We start from the raw sequence: 8,151 nt of genomic DNA, 5'->3' as shown, positions 1-8,151 counted from the left end.
GAACCATTCAGGACACAGCTCCAAAAATACGACCTCTCTGTTCGCTCTCCAGCCAAGCTCTGCCCAAAGTCTGCTGCTGGAGCTGACTTCTTAAGCCTCCTTGATGAGCAGACTCTCTGCAGCTGAGTCGCTGCCAAAACATCCACAAAGTGTGGACTGGAGGGGGGTGGAATGACAGGTCCCACTACCAACCTACCTGCCATTCCTAAAAAATCCAGCCCAGTAACCAGAACATTGAAATAATCTGCAGCAGAAAATAGTTATCTGCTGAGAAACATTCTTTCTGGAGTTTTCTCATCTCACCCACTTTAGTAGTCTGAGTGAGATGTATACCCCCTCCATTATTTTGCCGGTCATCGGCTTTCACTATCTATCTATCTATCTATCTATCTATCTATCTATCTATCTATCTATCACCTTTAAGTTTTTAATAGAGATGAGCGAACAGTGAAATATTTGAGATTCCATATTCGTTTCGAGTAGAGCCTCAATATTCAACTACTCGATCGAATATCGAATCCCATTATAGTCTATGGGAAAAAAAATACTCATTTCAGGGTAAACCACTATTCGACTAAAGGAGAGTCACCAAGTCCACAAGTAGCAGGAGGAGAGTGTTTAGGAGGCACGCTGTGCAGTTAAAGCGCATGGACCCCATTATAGTCTATGGGGTCCGTGCACTTTAACTGCACAGCGCTTGCAGTTGCGCTGATAAAAAGAAAGCTCCCTCGTAACAGCAAGCTGCCAGCTCTCCTGACTAGCAAGGATGAGCCTGCTGCAGAACCAGCGTTGATTTGCCGCAGGCTCGTCCTTGCTATTCGCAGTAAGGATTCAATTCAGAGCCTGCGCTGGTTCTGCAGCAGGCTCATTCTTGCTAGTCGGGAGAGCTGGAAGCCTGCTGTTATGAGGGAGCTTACTTTTTCTCGTGGGAATGCATTGACCAGCGTTGATTGGCCAGTGTACAGCATTCGGCCAATCAACGCTGGTCCTGCCGGAGGCTCGTCTTTGAGGAGGCAGAGTCTAAAATCGGACGACAATGGTGACTGCTGTGGTCCAATCTTAGACCCCGCCTCCTCACAGACGAGCCTCCGGCAGAACCAGCGTTGATTGGCCGAATGCTGTACACTAGCCAATCAACGCTGGTCAATGCATTCCTATGAGAAAAAGTACGCTCCCTCGTAACAGCAAGCTGCCAGCTCTCCCGACTAGCAAGGACGAGCCTGCTGCAGAACCAGCATTGATTTGCCGAATGCTATACACTGTATAGCATTCGGCCAATCAACACTGGCTCTGAATCGAATATTTACTGTGAATAGCTAGTAGTATTCGATTGAGTACGAATATTTTGAATACTGTAGTATTCGATTGAATACCTACTCACTCATCTCTAGTTTTTAACACTATATTCAAAGCAGGTATCTTTTGGCAAAAACTAGAAACCATTAATAATTCCATTTTTACAATCTTAACATCAGTAATGTTCTTGTGTTCAGTATAAATAGAGATGAAGTCGTTATCAGAACATGTGAAGGAACCTCTGATTACATCTACCCATGAGTGTGACTACACCAGCCTCTCCACGAGCAGTAGGAATATACCATTACACTGATACTAAATATATATATAGGTTTTTTATGTAATATTATTTTTCTGCATAGTAAGAGTAAAACATAGATTTAGTATACTGTGAATAAATGTGATGCAGAAAGCTCTTTTAAGCAGGACCTTTCACTATCTCCACCAACTCTAACTCTTTGTATCCTTTAATAGTCTCAGCTTCACTGAATTCGATACAGTTGCAGGTTGTTTTTTTTTAGCCCCCACCATTCCTGAGCAATCAGTGCTTAGTTCTTTTTCCTGATACTGTATGTTAATCAGGATCTCTACTGTAGAGTGGACTTGGACTAAAGCAGGGACTGTGTATGATACTAAATCTTACACTGTCTGCATCTACATCTTTATTGGTCCTTAACATAGCATCCCTCTAATTCTTGGTCCTCGGTATAGCACCCATCTAATTCTTGCTCCTCAGCACAAAACTACTTAAAAGTTGTGTTCTCGGTATGGATTTCTGATCCCTAGTGTGGCTTTTCCCCTTATATCTAGTCTCTAGCATGACTTAGCTTCCTCTCTTATTTCTGATCCCCTGTCTGCTTCCCCCTCTTATTTCAGGTCCCCAGTATAACTCTCCCTCTCTCTTTTTCCTGGTCCCTAGTCTGGCTCTTCCTCTCATTCTTGATCTCCAGCATGGTTCTTTGTCTCATTTTTGATCCCCAGCATGGCTCTCCCTCTCTTATTTCTGGACCCAGCATAGTTCTCCTCCTCTCATTCATGGTTCCCAGCATGGTTCCTTCTCTCACTCCTGGTCCCCATCCTGGCTCCTCCTCTCATTCCTGGTCCCCAGTCTGGCTCCTCCTCTCATTTTTGGTTTCCAGCATGGCTCCTCCTCTAATCTTTGGTCCCCAGCAGGGTTCTTCCTTTCATTTCTGTTCCCCAGCATGGCTCTCCCTCTCTCATTCTTGGTTCCCAGCATAGCTCTCCTCCCTCTCTCATTTTTGGTCCCCAGTGTAGCTCTCCCTCTCTTATTCTTGGTTCCCAGCATAGCTCTCCCTCTCTCATTCTTTGTCCCAAGCATGGCTCTCCCTCTCTTGTTCCTGGACCCACCATGGCTCCTCCTCACATTCATGATTCCCAGCATGCGTCTTCATCTCATTTCTGGTCCCCAGCATAGCTCTCCTCTCATTCTTGGACCCCAGCATGGCTCCTTCTCTCATTCCTGGTCCCCAGCCTGGCCCCTCCTCTCATTCCTGGTCCCCAGTCTGGCTCCTCCTCTCGTTCTTTGTTCCCAGCATGGCTCCTCCTCTAATTCTTGGATCCCAGCAAGGTTATTCCTCTCATTTCTGGTCCCCAGCATAGCTGTCCCTCTCTCATTCCTGGTCCCCAGCATAGCTCTCCTCTCATTCTTGGACCCCAGCATGGCTCCTTCTCTCATTCCTGGTCCCCAGCCTGGCCCCTCCTCTCATTCCTGGTCCCCAGTCTGGCTCCTCCTCTCATTCTTTGTTCCCAGCATGGCTCCTCCTCTAATTCTTGGATCCCAGCAAGGTTATTCCTCTCATTTCTGGTCCCCAGCATAGCTGTCCCTCTCTCATTCCTGGTCCGCAGCATGGTTCCTCCTCTCATTCTTGGTCCCCAGCATGGTTCTTCCTCCCATTTCTGGTCCCCAGCATGGCTTTCCCTCTCGTCTCTGGTCTCCAGTGACTCCCCCTCTCATTCCTGGTCCTAGCAGCTTCTCTCCACTGATACTACCTTTAAGTCACTTAGTGCTACTTGCTCCAGTCATGGGATTTGGCACCTCCAGGTGATTCCTAGACCTTGTAAGTCCAATATGTGGTCTCATTTTGAAGGAATTCCCCCTAAAACTTTTCTCAGTAAAGTGGACTTTGGATGGACTAGAGATCATCGTCTTATAGAGTAGTAGGTTCTGTAGAGTAATATATAATGGAGAGGAAACTTGGTCACAAAAAAAAATGTTCTCAAAGGGAGTCTGTCATCCAGCATGTCAACCGAGCCCAGCCATGCAGATAGGTTAGGGTCATCCATCAATGAGTTGGTTCTTCGATTGCCGAGATATGGCAACATGTGAATATGCAAATGAGCTGTATGGAGTAATGAGGGTGTTGCCGCTTACCTCTTTGAAGCAACAGTGAAAAAAAACTCACCATACCATACAAGAATATTTTTGGATACAACTATTTTTTCAGTTCACCCAAATAGCCATGAAAAATTACAATTAACATTAATGAGTCGCTTCTCATAGCTGTTGTCACCCTGTAAAACACACATTGAAATTCTTCCTGTACGCCGATGGGAACGCAGCAGATTTGTATGCATGTCCTCAGATGCTGTCAACCAATTTTAAGGTAAATTATGTAAACCATCAAAGAATATTTCATGTATCAATTACTCTCTGATAAAAGATTTTCACAGTAAAGTTATAGAAATTGTGATTAGAATTTCAATGAATCTTGGCAGAAGGATCCAAGTAATCTTACGGTATGTGAGAAGAACAAAATAAGATGAATCCAATCCCCAAGTCATTTTTCAGACCTTGAAAGAACGTTCCTGCGACACCCAGTATTTGTGAGCATATAGGGGGAATAAATAATATGCCTATATTTTATGCATGAAGATGCTTTCATCTAGTCCTGGTCTACAAGTATATTGGAAGTGAAAAGGTTTGAGACATTAATATACCTTAGAAGATCCAAGGAGCCAGTCGTGGAGGTGCCCAGAATATATGGTAGGTGAACATCGTTGTAATGCTTCCTGCTTGTGATATATGTAGCAAATATTGTTTTCTCGAAATTCGGAATAGTGTAGGTCAAATTGCTAATAGAAAAGCTGGTGAGAGCAATGCAAGGAGATAGAATACCAGAGTTTGTAGTATAGGGCTCCTTTTACAGGATGGATATATTTTACATGCACCCCTTTAAGATATTAAAGGGGATGGCCACAATTTTTTTTTTTATGACCTGTCTTTATCATCTAAGGGATTGAAAAAATTTGACCAATGGGGGGCCAACAGTCAGCCCCGTACAGACCAACAATTTGGGACCACTTCCAAAGTTATACACAACACAGAACCGGAAGCAGCTGGCTCCGTGGCTGGTATAGTGGCCAGAACCAGTACTGCAGCTCAACACCAAATGAGTTCAATGCTTGGCCACTCTACAGGGCACAGAGCTGATTACTTCCAATTCTGTGCTGCGTATAATGTTGTAAGTGGTCTCAAAAAGCAGATCTGTGTGGCTTTATTCAGATGACTCATCCATGATGCACAAATAGCACGGTCTGTTTTTACAGTTGATTTTGTCACGACCTGAAATCTTTGTGATTAAGTTGTGTGTTTTTCTGATGGGGATTTGATCCGGTGTTCTTTGGTCTTCTAGTGGTTTCCTTGCCATGGGACCATCTGTTTGTATATTTGGTATCGGCCTTCGGAGTATACCTGAGGTTCTTTAGATTGAGCCTCAGGTGTTGGTTGTTACCATTGTCATATCGGACGCTCCTGGGGCCTTTATAAGGAGGAGGGCTGGCTTCACTAGTTTCCGGTTTTCATTGTTTCCAACATAGAATTCGTGGCTCAGGGAGGAGGAGTGTTTTTGGAACTATAGCTGACTTGGAAGCGGTGTGAGTGTTGCCTGTCCTTCAGTTCTGTTTGCCTGGCACTATCTGCTTATTTTTGGGGTTTGGGATACAGTTTGTTTTGCCCCAGTCCTGTGTTAAGCCTTTCCTCACCTCTCCACTGACCCTCTCCTCATTCTCTTGTTGCGTATTGTGTTGTGCTGCGTGTCTGTTGTCCAGCACTTCCCATCCTGTTTGTTTTGTCTGCAGCTGCACCTTGGTTTCTGCAGGGGTCACCACTTTAGTATCCCCAGTCCCTAACTCTCTTGTAGCTCTTGCCCTATCTGTCGGCTAGGTCTTCGTGTTAGAGAGCCAGGAGTTGTCAGGGCCAAGGCTAGCTTGGGAACAGATGACCACCACCCGCAGGCAGGGCCTACCTAGCCGCCGTAGCGTCGGGGAAAGTCTTTCTCCCCTGCTCCCTTAGCGGTGCAGTCTGCAGTCCGAATTTTGGGTCTGGGCATAGACAGGAACGTGACAGATTTGGACCCGTGGGCCAGTTGTTTTTACACAACCCTCATAGACTTGAGATTCATGACCACCAAAAATAGGACGTCCTATTTTTTGACGGGTTGTTTACATTATCCAAGTAGACTCCATAGACTCTCTTTGTTTCGAAAAGGCCATATGGTGGCAATTCATCAGCTTTTTTGTTTATGTTCATGTGAATAAAGTCTGAGATTGCTTTCGCGCACCCCGAGCTGGGAAATATAGTCTGTGTACTATGTTCGATTCAACTAGGTCACATAAGAGCCGACAAATCCAGCCAATACATGGACCAGCTCTCCCAGCCTGAAATAATGGAATGATCTCTCACATAATCTAGAAAGAATGGGAAAGTTTAACCCTTAGGATTAGTTTCCTGCTTGAATTTTTTTTTTTCATCCTTAAAAATATCAACAAAAATTTTTGAAAATTCTGATCTGCGGAAAGTTATTCCTTGCCGTAAAGAGTTAACCAATAAAGGCCATCACTCTGTCTAGTTAAGAACATCACACGTTTCAGAGCTTTGTGTTCTCCAAACCTTTCACTTTTTATGAATAGAATAGAAAGTCATCGTGAGAACAAAATGTCAGAAAACATTGAGGATGCCTTCACATAAACCGAATAAATGTGGCGGCGGCTTACCTTGATTCTCACCATCATTTATTGGATGTAATTGACCTTTGCTTCTGTTAAGTGTACTTGCATTTAGTTATACGTTTGGCAGAATTTGATAGAATGTTTTAGAAAATATCACGGTGATGGCGTCAATAGATGAGCCTTGTATACAAGGACTTCTGAACAGCTCTAATGTGTTCCCGCTCGACATCTTGTTGCGAATCATTTTTGAATGAAAGGTTTTGGAAATAGATATGTTAGGGGACTGTTCACATAGGATAGGATGATAGGATTAAACTATAAAGATCGCCCATCGATGGACCAAAAACAACCAATCCCGAGGGACAACATTGACTCAAATGTGACCCATTGGGATCCATTGTTTTCTCCCTGACCTTGCCAGATGAAAAATTCCTGCTTGCTGTTTTCTATTCAGGCTATTGTGTTCTGACCTCTTCCTTTGTCCTCCATTAATGCAGTAATAATGTCTAGGGGTCTTATTAAAGGAATTAAACCTGCACCCTGGTGCCCAATTGGGCTTAAATTGTTTCTATAGACTACCTAAATAAATAGAATGAGCCACTAAGAAATGCTGTAATATATTGTACCAGAGTAAAATGCTTCTTTCTCCTTTTATCAGGCTGTTTCTTCCTCTCCTCCTTTCCCTGTCAAACTGACTTTCACTTAGAATTCTCTGCTATGTTCATCTCGAAACACATGTCTATAGAAGTCTATGGAGAGGAAAGGGGGAAGAATGAATAGAATCTTAGAGAAACAGATCCAAGCATGATGTATTTAGGCTGATGCTGGAGCAAGATAAGAACTTTACATCGCAACCCAAGTATTTCATTCATAGTCAATACAGGTCAATACTTCTCTATGTATATCATGTATAACCTTGGAGCGGCTTCTTAGTGAGTGAGACAGATTTGGAGCAGATTATCCTCTACTTACTGTGAACAGTGATGGCCGAAAATGTCCACCAACAATCTCAGGAATTGTCATCTACACACCGGTAGTATGATAAGTCCAGAGTATAATAAGCAGAGTCTCTGGGGAGGTGTGCATTACAGTATCATTTACAAGGCCAGAAGGAGAACCTGAGGGAGCTCAGGAGAGGCGAGGGAAGGGAGTATGATTGTAAAAATGTATTCATTTCACTTTAGGTTTGTCACAATATTATGAATCTGTGGGCCAAACCATCGGAACCCAAAATGAAACAAATCTTCACTCAGTTCTACACATTAGACCAAGGTCACCTATATCTGGTGATTTTGGCAGGGGCGGTCAATGATCTTATGTGTATGGGGGAGTCCTCTAATATCAAATGGTACTTTTTATTCTTAAATATTTCACAAAATATTGCAGAGATTGTTCAAATAATCAATAACTTATCTATTTTTGGTAATATCACTTCACTACATAGTCATTCTCTTACTCAGTCCTCCTATCCCTGTAAGTGAGTACAACCTACCAGATACAAAAACCTCACAAAAACACCCTGAAGTGAGTCCTAAGAAGGCACACTTACTTTAAAATCTTCCTTACTCTTATGTGTTAAGTATAAATGAAAAAATCTATTGTTAGGACAAGTGAAATGTCTCAGGACTTGTCAGTGGTTATGTAATTGGACAAAAAAGAAAGAAATGTATACATAAATGAGAGAATGACAGCAAGTTCACCGTCACATTGACTAATGAGGTGAAAAAGACGTACTAAGAATAGTTTGTGCAGGTAGGACACACATTATGGAGTAATACGGTGCTCGGTTAGACAGCACATATGCTAAAGCTGGAACGATACAGAGAAAGATTAGCATGGCCCCTGAATAAGGATGACACATTATTGAGTAATACGGTGGATGTGCTA

At 43.2% G+C, this 8,151-nt stretch overlaps 1 non-coding gene across 1 annotated transcript; it reads left to right on the top strand.

The window, feature by feature from the left end:
- The first annotated feature begins 8,043 nt into the window (after positions 1 to 8,043).
- On the top strand, positions 8,044 to 8,151 carry LOC142201698 (U6 spliceosomal RNA). Its single transcript, XR_012715606.1, has one exon. It is a non-coding gene; the product is annotated as a U6 spliceosomal RNA (small nuclear RNA).

This window comes from Leptodactylus fuscus, chromosome 4, assembly GCF_031893055.1.
Source record: "Leptodactylus fuscus isolate aLepFus1 chromosome 4, aLepFus1.hap2, whole genome shotgun sequence".
Classification (NCBI taxonomy): Eukaryota; Metazoa; Chordata; class Amphibia; order Anura; family Leptodactylidae; genus Leptodactylus; species Leptodactylus fuscus.
The sequence above is the reverse complement of the archived record's forward strand: the minus strand, read 5'-3'. Positions and strand labels throughout refer to the sequence as shown.